At 36.6% G+C, this 15,618-nt stretch overlaps 1 pseudogene; it reads right to left on the bottom strand.

Moving 5' to 3' along the window:
• Window positions 1-13,916: 13,916 nt before the first annotated feature.
• On the bottom strand, window positions 13,917-15,290 carry LOC100022134 (putative adenosylhomocysteinase 3; annotated as a pseudogene).
• Between the last annotated feature and the right edge of the window lie 328 nt (window positions 15,291-15,618).

Here is a 15,618-nt window from a genome sequence, read left to right as displayed (position 1 = left end):
GCTCCTTAGCTCCATACACAGAGAGTGGCCCTCCCCATGCAGATTCTAACTGGAAAGGGAAGGAAAAACCACCAGAGTTCTGGCAAACAACAGCCATTAAAAACAACTTCTCAACACCAAGAAAAACAAGGAGAAGGGGTTGACCCTGGATCAATTTTACAGAGGGAAAATCCAGATTACAGAGGAAATGATGCAGAAGAGGAAATACAAGTGAATGGCCCAAAATCTTCCCAAAAAAATGGAAACTGTCCACAAGCTTTTGAAGAATTTAAATTGGAACTTACCAAAATGATGGAAGCCTTCTGGCAAGAAAAGTGGGAAATAGTTCAAAAAGAAAATAACAGTTTAAAGGACAAGAACAACCCATTAGAGAAACAGGTTGAACCCACAAAAAAAAAACAGGATAGACCAAAGCAAAAAGGAAAACCAGTTGTTAAAGACCAGAATCAGGCAGCTGGAAGCCAATGATCTTGCAAAACAGCAAGAACCAATTAAGCAAAATCAAAAGACTGACAAAACTGAAGAAAATTAAAATATCTCACTGACAAGATGACAGATAAGGAAAACTGATCATGAAGAGACAATTTGAGAATAATTGGTCTACTTGAAAATCCAGAAATAAACAGAAATCTTGATATCATACTATAAGAAATTATCCAAGAAAACTTCCCTGATGCTCGTGAACAAGGGGGCAAAATAGACATTGAAAGAGTTCATAGAACATCCTCTACAATAAATCCTCAAAAGACAACACCCAGGAATGTTATTGCCAAATTCAAGAACTTCCAAGCTAAGGAGAAAATTTTACAAGAGGCGAAAAAGAGACAATTCAGATATCAAGGAGCACCAATCAGGATTACACAAGATCTAGTAGCTTCCACACTAAAGGACTGCAGGGCTTGGAATATGAAATTCAGAATAGCAAGAGAATTGGGTCTTCAACCAAGTATCACCTACCCATCAAAACTGAGTATATAATTCTAGGGGAAAGTATGTGTATTCAACAAAATAGAAGATTTCCAAGTATTTGTAAAGAAAAGACCACCAGAACTAACTGGAAAGTTTGATATCCAAACACAAAAATCAAGAGAAACATGAAAAGGTAAATAAGAAAGAGGGAAAATGGGGAAAATGTTATTTTATTCAAACTTTCTTCTTTAAGGGCTTCAATAAGATCAAATTGTTTATATTAATATATGGGGAAAATGTTATTTGTTACTCTCAAAAATTATATTCACTATGATACTAATTAGAAGAATCATTCAGAGGAAGAGACTGGGGTAATAAATGGTATAAGATGATGTGAAAAAAAAGAAAAACGGAGGGGGGAATCAAAGATGACACAAGAGAAATTTGAAGAAATAAGATAAATTGGATAAGCTTCATCACACAAAGAGACATGTGGGAAGGAGAGGGGAAGAACACTATTATAAAAAGGATAGGAAGAGAGTGCTAATAGGTAATGCTTAAACCTTACTCTCAATTAAATCAGTTCTGAGAGGGAAGAACATCTAGATCCATTGGGGTATAGAATTCTATCTTAACCTAAAGAGAAAGTGAGGAGGGAAAACTAAGGAGGGTAGGGAGGGAATTTTAAAAAGGAGGGAAAGAGAGGGGGAGGAAACTTAACAGACTCTAAAAAATACAAGAAGGGAACAAAAAGGGAGGAGGAAGAAAGGGAAGCATATTAAGGGTGGGGATTAGTGGGAATGATTAAAAGCAAAGCACCAGTTTAAAAGGATATAGCAAGAAAAGAAAGGACAGAACTAGGAAAGGATATCAAAATGATGGGGAATACACCAGTGGCAATCATAACTTTGAATGTGAATGGGATGAACTCACCCTTAAAATAAAAACAAATAGAAGAGTGAATTAGAAACTGAAATGCTACCATATATTATCTACAAGAAATACACATAAGGTGGGTAGATACTCAAAAGGTTAGAATTAAAGGTTAGAGCAAAACCTATTGGGCCTCAACTGATAGAAAGAAGGCAAGAGTTGCAATCATGATATCTGACAAAACCAAAGTAAAATCAGATCTGATTAAAAGGGATAGGGAAGGTAACTAAATCCTGATAAAAGGCAGTAAAGACAATAAGGAAATATCAGTAATCAGCCAAATGGTATAGCATCCAAGTTTCTAAAGGAGAAACTAGTGGAATTGAATGAGGAAATAGTAAAACTATATTAGTGGGAGAACTGAACTTACCACTATCAAATCTAGATAAATCAAATAACAAAATAAATAAGAAAGAGGTAAGAGAAATGAATGAAATCTTAGAAAGATTAGAGTTAATAGATATGTGGAGAAAAATAAATAGGGGACAAAAGGAATACACCTTCTTTTCAGCAGCACATGGTACATTCACAAAGACTGGCCATGTACTGGGTCATAACAACATGGCAAACAAATCCAAAAAAGCAAAAATAATAAATGCAACCTTTTCATATAATTACACAATAAAAATAATAATCAGTAAGGGTACATGGAGAATGCAACAGTTAAATTAGTTTCTCTACTAAAAGTATTATATTTTTAGAGGTTTATTAAAGATTATTAGAAATCAATGATGAAGAAATACAAAATAAGAAAAGCCTAGGGCTGGTAAGCCCATTCAATTTCACTTAGTACATCTTGAGAGATGCATGTGCTTGGAAGCAGAAGCAGAGAGACAAAGTAGGCAGCACAGTCAGTTTAAATACCCATTTTGGTCTCGGCCCAGATGGGTATCTCAGGTGAGATTATAGGGCATTCTGGGAAGTTCCAAGAACTTCTGAGGACTGAAGTATGGGGTTCAAATCTCCATTTTTACAAGAGTCAATTCAAAAATTAATTGGAAATTAAATAATATGATTCTCCAAAATTATTAGTTAAAGAACAAATCATAAAAACAATTAAAAATTTCATTGAAGAAAATTACAATGATGAGACAGCCTTTTGAAATCTATGAAGTACAGCCAAAGCAGAACTCAGGGGGAAATTTTTAACGTTGTTTTAATATATTAAAAAATTAGGAAGGGCAGGGGTTAATGCATTGGACATGCAAGTCAAAAAACTTGGAAGTGAACAAATTAAAAATCCCCAGATGAAAACCAAATTAGAGATCCTAAATATTAAGGGAGAAATTAACAGAATCAAAAGTGAAAGAACTATTGAATTAATAAATAAGACTAGAAGTTGGTACTTTGCAAAAACGAATAAAATAGACAAAGTATTGGTCAATCTAATTTTAAAAAGTAAGGAAGAAAACCAAATCAACAGTATCATAGATAAAAAGGGAGACCTCGCCTCTAATCAAGAGGAAATTAAGAAAATCATTAAAAACTATTTTGCCCAATTAAATGGAGACAAAAATGGCAGTATAGGTGACATGGATGAATATTTACAAAAATATAAATTACCAAGATTAACAGAAGAAGAAATAGAATTCTTAAATAATCCTATGTCAGAAAAGGAATTGAACAAGCCATCAAAGAACTCCCTAAGAAAAAATCCCCAGGGCCTGATGGATTCACAAGAGAATTCTATCAAACATTCAAAGAACAACTAACCCCAATATTCTACAAACTATTTGATAGAATAAGCAAAGAAGGAGTTGGACCAAATTCCTTTTACGACACAAATATGGTAATGATTCCAAAGCCAAAGAGGTCAAAAACAGAAAGGAAACTATAGAACAATTTCCTTAAGATGCAAAAATAGATGCAAAAATCTTAAATAGAATACTAGCAAAAAGACTCCAGCAAGTGATCACAAAGGTTATTTATTATGATCAGGTTGCATTTATAACAGGAATGCAAGGATGGTTCAATATTATGAAAACCATCCACATAATTGAACATATCAACAAGCAAACCAACAAAAATCACATGATTATCTCAATAGACGCAGAAAAAGCCTTTGACAAAATACAACACTTATTCCTATTGAAAACACTAGAAAGGATAGAAATAGAAGGGTCTTCCCTAAAAATAATAAACAGTATTTATCTAAAACCATCAGCAAATGTCATGTGCAGTGGGGATAAATTAGATGCATTCCCAATAAGATCAGGACTGAAACAAGGATGCCCATTATCAGTTCTATTATTTGGCATTGTACTAGAAACACTAGCAGTAGCAATTAGAGAAGGAAAAGAAATTGAAGGTATTAAAATTGATAGTGGGGAGACCAAGCTATCACTCTTTGCAAATTATATGATGGTCTACTTAAAGAATTCTAGAGAATCAACTAAAAAGCTAGTCACAATAATCAACAATTTAGGAAAGTTGCAGGATACAAAATAAACCCACATTAGTCATCAACATTTATATATATCTCCAACACATCTTAGCAGCAAAAATTAGAAAGAGAAATTTCATTTTAAATCACCCTAGACAATATAAAATACTTAGAAATGTATCTGCAAGACAAACACAGGAACTATATGAACACAACTACAAAACACTCTACACACAATTAAAACTAGATCTAAACAATTGGAAAAACATTAACTGCTCTCAGGTAGGATGAGCTAACATAATAAAAATGACAGTCCTACCCAAACTTATTTACTTATTTAGTGCCATACCCATTGAACTACAAAAACCTTTTTTACTGAATTAGAAAAAAAAAAAAACATTACAAAGTTCATCTGGAAGAAGAAAAGATCAAGGGTATCGAGGGAAATAATGAAAAAAAAAGTGAAGGAAGGTGGCCTTGCAGTCCCCCTTCTCAAACTATACTATAAAGCAGTGGTCATCAAAATAATATGGTACTGGCTAAGCGACAGAAAAGAGGATCAGTGAAATGGACTTGGGGTAAGTGACCTCAGCAAGACAGTCTATGACAGCCCAAAGATCCCAACTTTGGGCACCAAAATCCACTATTTGATAAAAACTGCTGGGAAAAATGAAAGACAGTATGGGAGAGATTAGGTTTGGACCAACATTTCACACCCTACACCAAGATCAACTCAGAATGGTGAATGACCTGAATATAAAGAAGGAAAGTATAAGTAAATTAGGTGAACACAGAATAGTATACATGTTAGATCTTTGGGAAAGGAAAGATTTGAAGACCAAGCAAGAGTTTGAAAAAATAACAAAATGTAAAATAAATAATTTTGATTACATCAAATTAAAAAGATTTTGTACAAACAAAACCGATGGAAGCAAAATTAGAAGGGAAGCAACAAATTGGGAAGCAATCTTCATAACAAAAGCCTCTGACAAAGGTCTAATTATTCAAATTTATAAAGAGCTAAATCAATTGGACAAAAAATTAAGCCACTCTCCAATTGATAAATGGGCAAGGGACATGAATTGGCAATTTTCAGATAAAGAAATCAAAACTATTAATACGCACAAGAAAAATTGTTCTAAATCTCTTATAACCAGAGAGATGCAAATCAATACAACTCTAAGGTATCACCTCACACCTAGAAGATTGCCTAATATAACAGCAAGAGAAAGTAATGAATGCTGGAAGGGATATGACAAAGTTGGGACATTAATGCATTGCTAGTGGAGTTGTGAACTGATCCAACCATTCTGGAGGGCAATTTGGAACTATGACCAAAGGGTGATAAAAGACTGTCTGCTCTTTGATTCAGCCATAGCACTGCTGGGTTTGTTCCCCAAGAGATAATAAGGAAAAAGATATGTACAAATATATTCATAGTTGCAGTCTTTGTGGTGGCAAAAAAATTGGAAAATGAGGAGATGCCCTTCAATTGGGGAATGGCTGAACAAATTGTGGTATATGTTGGTGATGGAATACTATTGTGCTCAAAGGAATAATAAACTGGAGGAAGTCCATGTGAACTTCAATGGCCTCCAGGACTTGATGCAGAGTGAGAGGAGCAGGACCAGGAGAACATTGTACACAGAGACTGATACACTGTGGTATAATCTAATATAATGGACTTCTCCATTAGTAGCAATATAGTGATCCTGAACAACTCAGAGGGATTTATGAGAAAGAACACTATCCACATTCAGAGAAAAAAAAACTGTGGGAGTAGAAACACAGAAGAAAAACAACTGCTTGATTACATGGGTAAAGGAGGATATGTTTGGGGATGTAATTGTGACTTGTCCAGGGTTACACAGCTAATAAGTGTCCAAGGGCAGATTTGAAAATGAGACTTCCTGACTCCAGACATGGCATTATGTGCCACCTAGCTGCCTGTTTCTAACAATTAGTCTTCTTCAAAAGTGGAAAGAACCACCTTCCAAGTTAATAGAATCCTTTTCATTAAAGATCTTTAAATGGAAGCTGGATGTCTATTTGTCAAATATGGATTGGTCAAGATGACTTCTGATCTCCCTTCCAAGTCTGAGATTGTGGGGTTCAAAGATATGTGTAAAAACATATAGGTATTGTATGTTTAAATTTCAGAACACTAGTTAGGTGACTATTATAAAAGTCAGAAGTTTTTAACATTTTTGTGTGTGTATCATGGGCCTCTTTGGCAGTTAGGTGAAACTTAGGGATCTCTTCTAAGAAGAATGTTTTTGATTTCATAAAACAAAATATATGGGATACAAAGAAAATCAATTGAATTGAAATACAGTATAATAACATTAAAAATATTTCAAAATCATGGTAATTGTAAATAATGGAATACTACAGTTCAATAAGAAATGATAAGAAGGATTATTTCAGAAAAAGCTGGAAAGATCTCCAGGAAATGATGGAGAGTGAAATAAGCAGAACCTGGAGAACGTTGTTTGCAATAACAGCAATATTGGACGATTATTATCTGTGAAAATTTGGCTGCTCTCAGCAATGTAATGATCTGGGACAATCCTAAAAGATTTATGATGATGAATGTTATCCACCTCCAGAGAAAGAACTGTTAAAATTGTCGTTTTCATATTGGTGTATCTTTGCTATTATTTTGAGGTTTTGTTTATGTATGAGTGTGCTCTTACTACAATGACCAATATGGAAGTATGTTTTTTATGACAATAAAACATTTTTAAGAGTTAAAAAAAAGAAGTCAAAAGGCAGAGAAAATCTGGGGCAGTGGGGTAAGAGGGGAGCAGAGTCAGCAAGAAACTGTAGCAAAGAGTGAAGAGCAAGCCAAGAGCAAACCATATACCCCCACCCCACATTAGCTGTCCTAGGTTCAGAACCTAAGTTCAAGCCAACATTAAGATCCTGACATCCTGCCTAGGCAAATAGTTTAAAATTTTAAAACTGTGGAGAAATCAGAGTCACAGCCCAGAGCAGTCTGGGTTGAAGTGGATTGATCCATGTGGGCCCAGAGTGAAGCCAGGAATCTCAGTCTTGGTTTGAGATTAGGACATAGATAGGAAAAATGAGCAAAAAACAAAAATATCACCTAACTCCAAAGAATTTTTATGGAGACAAAAGCAAGGTACAGAAATAGAAGGGGAAAGTGAAAGCAAAGCAAACACATGCAAAGTCCAAAAGAAAAATATGAATTGGACACAGATTCTGAAAGAACTCAAAAAAGACTTCAAAAACCAATTAAGAGAAGCAGAGGAAAAGTGAGAAAGAGAAATGAAAGTGATACAAGAAGAAATGGGCCAATTGAAAAAGGAAAACCAAAAATTGACAGAGGAAAATCAGGTCTTAAAAATCATAATGGACCATCTAGAAACAAATGATTTAATGAGAAATTAATTAAAAAATTAAGCATAATCAAAGAAATGAAAAAACAGAGGAAAATATAAAATATCATATTAAAAAAACAACTGACCTAGGAAATAGATCTAAGAGAGACAATTTGAGGATCATTGGACTAAATGAAAGCCATGATGAAGAAAACACCTTGTATATCATATTACAAGAAATTATCAAAGATAACTGTCCAGAGATCCTTGAACAAGAAAATAAAATTGAAATATAAAGAATTCACAGATCACATTCAGAAAATCCTCAAATGACAACTTCCATGAATGTAATAAGCCAATGAAAAAATGCTTCAAAGTAGCAGGAAGAAGAAATTCAAATACCATGGAGCAACAATCAGGATCACACAAAACATAATGGCTTCTACATTAAATGATTGAAAGGCACAGACTATGACATTCAGGAAGGTGAAAGATTTGGGTTTACAACCCAAAGTCACCTATCAAACAAAACTGAGTATATTCTTTCAGAGGGGAAAATGGGTATTCAATAAGATAGAAGATTTCTAAGCATTCCTGAGGAATAAGACAAATATAAACAAAAAATTTGAAGTACAAACACAAGACATAAGAGAAGCCCCAAAAGGTAAATAAGAATGAAAATTTAAGGGACTCATTAAGGTCAATATGTTTATATGTCTACATGGAAAAAGGATATCTGTAATTCTCAGAATCTTATAATGTTTTCCTAATTCATTCCTTTCCTTATAAACTTGGTTACATTGGTTTTATTTGCACAAAAGTTTTTAACTTAATCAAAATTATTCATTTTAAACTTTTAATGTTCTGTATCTCTTTTTTGGTCATGTATTCTTTCCTTCCTCACAGATATGCCAGGTAAACTATTCTATGATTCTCTAATTTACTTATGGCATCAGTTTTCAAATCACATAACTTTTATGATGAGATATTGGTTTATACGTAGTTTCTGCCATAGTGAGTTATTATCCCAAAAACTGGGGTCTTTACCTTTATCAAACATTAGATTGCTAAAGTCAATTACTCCTGTATATTGTAAATCTAATCTATTCCATTGATCCAACATTCTGTTTCTTAGTACCATACTGTTTTAATAATTACTACTTTATAGTAAAATTTGAGATCTGGTACTTTTAGGTCATCTTCCTCGATATTTTTTTTATTAATTCCCTTAAAATTCTTGACCTATTGTTTTCCTAGTTCTATGAAATAATTATTTGGTAGTTTGATTGGTATGACACTAAGTAAATTATTTTAGATAGAATTGTCATTTTTATTGTATTAGCTCGGCCTATCCATGAGTGATTAATATTTTTCCAATTGTTTACATATTACTTTATTTGTGAAAAAAGTGCTTTGTCATTGTGTTGATATAATACCTTTTTTTGTCTTGGCAAATAGATTCCCAGGCATTTTATGTTGTCTAGCATTGTTTTAAATGGAATTTCATTTTCTATCTCTTCTACTTAACTTTGTTGGTAATATATAGAAAAACTAATGATTTATGTGGGTTTATTTTGTATCCTGCAACTTTGCTAAATTTATTAGTTATTTCAACTACAACTATTTTTTGGTTGCTTTTCTAGGATTTTCGAGGTATATCATCATATAATCTTCAGAATTATAGTTTAGTTTCCTCTTTGCTTATTTTAATCTTATTATTGACTTTTAACCATTGAATAATATATCCCAAAGCTCTGTAGCATTATTATCTTTCTTTATCTTACAGAATTTTTATTCCATTCTATACACATGTTTATTTGTATATCAAAAATGTACATAAAAGGTACACTCAAAGAGAAAACACTAAAATATTTTGTGCCCATGTGGAAATTGTTCTTTATTTAAGACCACCACCAGCACAATAATATTGAGATGTGGAATATATACATATATATTTTCCTTCTAGATTACTTGAATATATTATATTTCTAACTTTAAGTTCAATATTGTCTCTCTTAAATAGGACTAATTTGGGCTTTTTACAGCCCTTTGTTTTGATGGATGGTTTCAAATCAAAAGATATTACCAATCATTTAATTTACATGAATGATATCAGGTTATATTGCTCAGCCATGAACACATAAAACAGCTTCTTCACCTCCACAATCTTTCTCCAAAATTATAAAAATATTATTTGGACTTGATATTAATAAAATTCACAACAGATACCTTAACAAAATAAAGACTGACCACTTAAAGTCATAATCCAGAAGTTAAACTTAGACCAGTGGATGAAAATTATATCCTTACCTAAAGAAAATACACATCAAACTACATATAAACATATCAAAATGAAACTTAAATCTGAAGCCAAAAGATTTACCTCATTCTGAAATCAAAGTTAAATGAGAAAAAATGTTTCATGACATTAATGCTTTTGCTATAGTAAGCTTTGTGTACAATTTTACACTCAAAAATGAGCCAGAATCTTTTTGGAGATTTCCCTAGGAAATGCATAAAAATAATAATAATAACATCTAGCATCCTGGTGCACCTATAGAGAGATGTGATTGCCTATTTAGTGTCATTCAAATATACCACACAATTATTTCATAGAGCTAGAAAAATAAATAATAAAATTCATCTGAAAGAACAAGAGATGAATATGAAGGAAATTAATGAAAAATATGAAGGAAGGTGGCTTATGTGTACTGGATTTCAAACTGTATTATAAAGTTGCAACCTTTTTTAAAAAATCTGGTACTAAATGAGAATTAGGGTAGTGAGTCCATTGAGTAGATTTGGCACTCAACACAGAAGCAAATGACCATAGTAACCTAGTATTGACAAATTCAAAGGTCCAAGCTTTTGGAAGAACTCACTGTTTGACAAACTGCTGGGAAAATTGAAAAACAGCATGGCAGTAACTAGTCACAGAACAATACCTGACTTGATACATCAAGATAAAGTGAAAATGGATACATAATTTAGAAATAAGTGAAACTTTAAAAATGTAGTTAAGGGATAGAGTAAATTTATGGATTAGCTTCAAGAGGAAAAGAGGAGAATTTGAATACAAGCCCTGGGAGAGGATTCTGAGGAGAGAAGGATTGTGGGAGTTTGTACTGGCATTAACTGTCATTGACTCTCCTGTTTTTTTTTTGTTTGTTTGTTTGTTTCAATTTAAGAACATTTTATTTGTGTTTTGAGATTACAGAATAGTTATTGCTGATCTAATACAATCACTGAGACATGAAGATTTCCAACAGTCTTTCAGAATGGTAGATTCTCAGAGATTTTATTTCTTTTTAGTAGAATGACAAGAATTAGATGATTATTTTATTTTATGTGATTTTTTTATTTTTTATTACTTTATGTGATATATTTATATATATCACATAAAATAATCAAATATATATATATATATATATATATATATATATATAGTTCAGAATTGAATGACTCATCCACAGATAATGTGCTGGCATTGCCTATTTTCCTTTCCTAATTTTTTAAATTAAAAAGCTTTATGCAACAATGCATTTTGATTTCTTTTTAACAATCATGACAGAGTTAATGCTGAGACAACCATAGGCGCATAGCAGCAATTCTCGATCTGTTGAGGGAGAAGCCAGGAGAAGAAAAAACTTTAAACGAGTGCATGGCTATGGAGAGCTGTGCTCAGAAGTGGGAGGGGAGGTGGAATATTCAGTTTTGTTTTTTTCTTATTTTAAATATATATATATGTGTGTGTGTGTGTGTGTGTACATAGAAGTTAAAAAAAGGGTTGAGAATTGATAAGTTCAATGATGAGAATAGCACCTCCAACAAACTTGAGCCAGACAGAACAAGTACCTCTTTCCCCTGTTCCCAGATAACTAGGCTGTGCACCTAAAGCAATGATCTGATAGGTCCCAAACTCAAGGCAGACAACAAAGGGTGCTCCCAAATCTGAAACTTAGGGCACCTGTTCTTGGCTTCTATCTAGGGCTAATGGGTCATGGATCCAGGAGATGTTGAGAGAGACTATCTAAAACTCAGACTACTCTGGATGACAGCATTAGCCACTTAACCTGGGGGCTTAGGGCACCGCCTTACTCATCTAAAGTAATGTATAACACAAAGGGCTTTCTTAACAAAGTTGGGTAGTCCATAATTTTTAAGTTCCAGGTATAAGGCTCCACAAAGAGCTAGGCCCTGGAGAACAGTAGACTAGAACTAGACTGGGCTTCTGATTCAAGGGAATAACAGATTGGTCCAAGGTACCTGACAGATGAAATCTGTTCTGTCTGGGAGAACCAGGGGACCAATAAGTACCTATAAAACAAGTAGGGGTATAGAGAAGAGGAGAGAAGGAACCATCTGCTGAAGAATCTAGACATTTTTTACGATCTTCCTTAGAAGGAAATGCAATAGGTTCAAAGGGATATCCTAAAGTACCAAAAGCATAAAGTGGGATTTCTCTAAAAATTGCCAATATCACCCTGAAAGACCAGGATTTGTGGATTAGAACCAAGCAAATCTGTTTTACTGCAGTGAATGATCACTTGTCTAAGCTTCTCCTCTCCATATCCTCAAAGGTAAGGTCACTTCCAGGCTGGCCCTGAGGGTAAAAGATGAAGACTAGGTAAGGCCTGAAGTGATGGAGTAGGGCAAGAGAACTAGGTTAGTCCTAGGAAAGCTAACCTTGTTCAAATCTGATCTGAAGGAGTAGAAGTAGTCCCAATGAATTCTAATACCAAACTGATTGTTTATGGTCATTTTTAGATAGGAATGAAGTTATCAAATAGTCAAAGATAGCTGGGGACACCTTAGATCCATGCTAACACTGACAATAATCCTAACTGGTTCCTTTAGACCAACCAGACCCTTGCAAGGCCCACCCTAGTCCAGACTAATAACAACACTGGGTATTTCCAGGAAGAACCAAAGCTGAATCCTCCAATGGAATGAGTTATGGAGTCCCATGATAAAGTCTACTTGATATTGTGGTTGCCCTAGAAACTGCCCCTAGATGATAGGCAACAGGATTCTTAGAGTTAAAAGAGAATTGGGGATGGAGAAAAGAGAAGGAAGAGGTCAGGCAGAGATATTTTGGCAGAGAAGAAAGGACGCAAGTCAGACAGCAGAGAAACTGGATTTGGCTCCATCGATGGCAATGGCCATAGGGATAAATGTTTGATGAAGAAAAACTAACCAGACTAGCTGTGATCCCCTGGACACAGATGACCAGTGATACTTATAAATAGCTAGGCCAGTTAATAAAACTGAAAATCCCCCAGGAGACAGAAACTCCTAGCCCCTTTAGAAAGTGTTCCAAATTTGCTAAGCTGCAGGTCAGAGAGCCTGGGAGTCCATTTCTGAACTCCAAACACACTTTAGCTGGCTGAGGAATGCATATTCTTTCCTTTCTCAATCTCAGAGGCAATTCTGGGCAGCAACAGGAAGAAGGAGAGAAATGGTCTTCCAAATTCTTCTCAGAGATTATTCCAATTTTGCCTAGAGGGGCTTCCTAAGATGCTATCCAACCATATGGCATAAGAACAGAGTGACAGACCCTCATGAATTTGGTTCCCACTTCCTGAGCAGAGCTTTAGTTGAGTTGGAAAGCTGGTTTAAGAAAAAGATCCAAGAAATACCAGAGCTGCTGAGAAAGTCATGGAGGCACAGTCTCCTGAGAATCAATGTCCAAATGATCACAAACATATTAGAAAGAGTCTTAGATAAGGAAGGGGACTCCCAGTAGAGGCAGGTAGAGCTGAATTTTTGTGGGGTTTGCTGAAGCTGTCACCCTTCCCTCTCAATAGCTTTTTCAGAGAAGGCTGATAGTGCTGGCCAAGGCTGAGGTCCTTGGGCCATGCTTATTAGGTGGCTTTCCAGAGGCCTCACCTAGGAAAGAATAAGAGGGTCAGCTACTGAAGATCTGTCACAAAACTCCCCTCTGAGTCCCTGAGGAACATAGACTCTGGAATCTTTGAATGGTAAAAGTACCCTGGACAACACACATGGCCATCACAAAAAAAAAAAATTAAAAAGTAATGGAGAATGATGCTGAAGATGTAGGGGGTGGGAGAGTGAGGAGATTCCCTACACCCTTCCTTCCTTCCTCCTAGCCCATCCTCTGTGGCTCTCATGGCCCTCAGATCAGTAACCACACCATGGGCTGAGGCCGAGGGCACAGAATTCTAGTTTTTAATAAATAAATATCTAACACATGGTCTATGGGGTAAGCATGGATGGCAGTTCTGACCAGGGAAGCAGCTTGCTGGGTTTTGTCCTGTATGGTAGAGAAGAAAAGAATTGGGGTCCTGATCCTGGAAAAGTCTTCTGGCTTTGGTTACAGGAGCTTAATATCTGTAGTAGTTGGGTTTGGAGCACCCATTCTTGTTGAGGCCCAGGTACTTGGCCTGCTCATCCATCAGCTCAGTCAGGTGGGCAGCAACCGTGGGAAGATGAAGGCTTGCCATATACTCATCCATTTTCTTGGGCAGCAGGTAGACATCTTGTTTATAGCATCCTTCAAGGTCATTGTAAAGCTCTATCAAGGCCAGAGCCTGAGTGGTGGCAGTGATAGAGAGCACAAATGTAGGCACTATTGAGCAGCTGAGGTTCAGCAGGCGGCCCTCTGTCAAGAGCACTATTCTCTTTCCATCTGCCCAGATTACAAGATCAACTTGAGATCTCACCAGCTCCCAGGTCAGCTCTGGAATACGAAGACTTGCCACGATGATCTCAGTATTGGAATGTCCCATGTTATAAACAATGCAGCTGTTCTTCATGCGGTCTAAGTGTTCTCTTGTCACCACATTTTTATTACCTGTACATGTGATGACAGTGTCTACCTGCCAGATGATCTCATTCAACTTCACAAGTCGAAATCCATCCATGCAGTCCTGCAGGGCACAGATGGAGTCAATTTTAGTCAAATACACAATGGAACCCATGGTCTTCAGGGTGGCACAGCACCTCTTTCCCACCTCTCCATAGCCACAGACTACCACTTACTTCCCACCAAACATCATGTTTGTTGTCCTTTTAAGCCCATCAAGAATGGACTCCCGGCAGCAATACAGGTTGTCAAAATTCTGTTCGGTGACTGAGACATTGACATTCATGGCTGGCATGCCCTATGTCAGGCCAAACTGCCTGTTTGATATTTTTGACACAAGTCGCTGCTATCCTTGGAGTTCTTTTGCTGCTTGTTCCGTGGAGAAGTCTCATCATCAGAACTGTCTGTGTATGAAGACGCTGAGCTGTAGCTATCAGTAGATGACTGAGAGATGGAACCGGACAGAGAGCGGCGTCCAATCTTGATGGGACATTTGTTGAATTCCTGCTTTTGGTCAGCAAACTGGATCTGCTTCTTGACTGTGCGAGGCGCCTCCGTGACTGTGCCGTCCCAGCTGAACTGGGCCTCACCGCCTTAGGGATGTCGCTGGTGCTGATGATGCGGGTCATTACACTTCATGGTCGACGCCTGCGGCACCTTCCCCGCTAGAGGGGCGGCGTCAGGGCTGAGAACAGCGGGGCTGGGGGCTGGGGCACGCTCCGGGACCAGAGCCCGAGCACGAGCCTGAGCAAGGGCCGGGGTGGGGCCGGGGCAGGAGCCGGGGCCGGGGCGCTCATTCCGAGCTGCGTTTTGGGATCGAGGGGTTCTGGTCCTTCATCTCCACCTCGGGCACCTTGGCGGCAGCAGCTGCTGACATGACCTGCACCGACATCGCTATCTCCGCCACTCCCACTGCTGCCGCTGCCGCCACCGCTGCCGCCTCAGACCCTCTCTCCTCTTTTTCGACTGAGCTGGAAGGGCGTTTTGCTCTGGCAGATTTTCCCTTGACACTCCTAATCTCTTGGAGAGATTAGTAATTCCTTGGTTTGAGAATCTGCTCTGGAGTGGACTCTTTTCCCTGAGGTACAGAGACCATCTGCCTGTGATCCATCTGCCAGAAATCCATTTGGCCAAGGTAATCCCAAAGGTTGTCACCTGGGACTTTGGGTTATCTAGTAAAGCCAACCCTAGGCTTTAGGTAAAGGCTCAAATTCCTGTGA

The sequence above is a fragment of the Monodelphis domestica genome, chromosome 7 (genome assembly GCF_027887165.1).
Source record: "Monodelphis domestica isolate mMonDom1 chromosome 7, mMonDom1.pri, whole genome shotgun sequence".
NCBI lineage: Eukaryota > Metazoa > Chordata > Mammalia > Didelphimorphia > Didelphidae > Monodelphis > Monodelphis domestica.
Note: the sequence above shows the minus strand (reverse complement) of the source record. Positions and strands in the feature narration are given on the sequence as shown.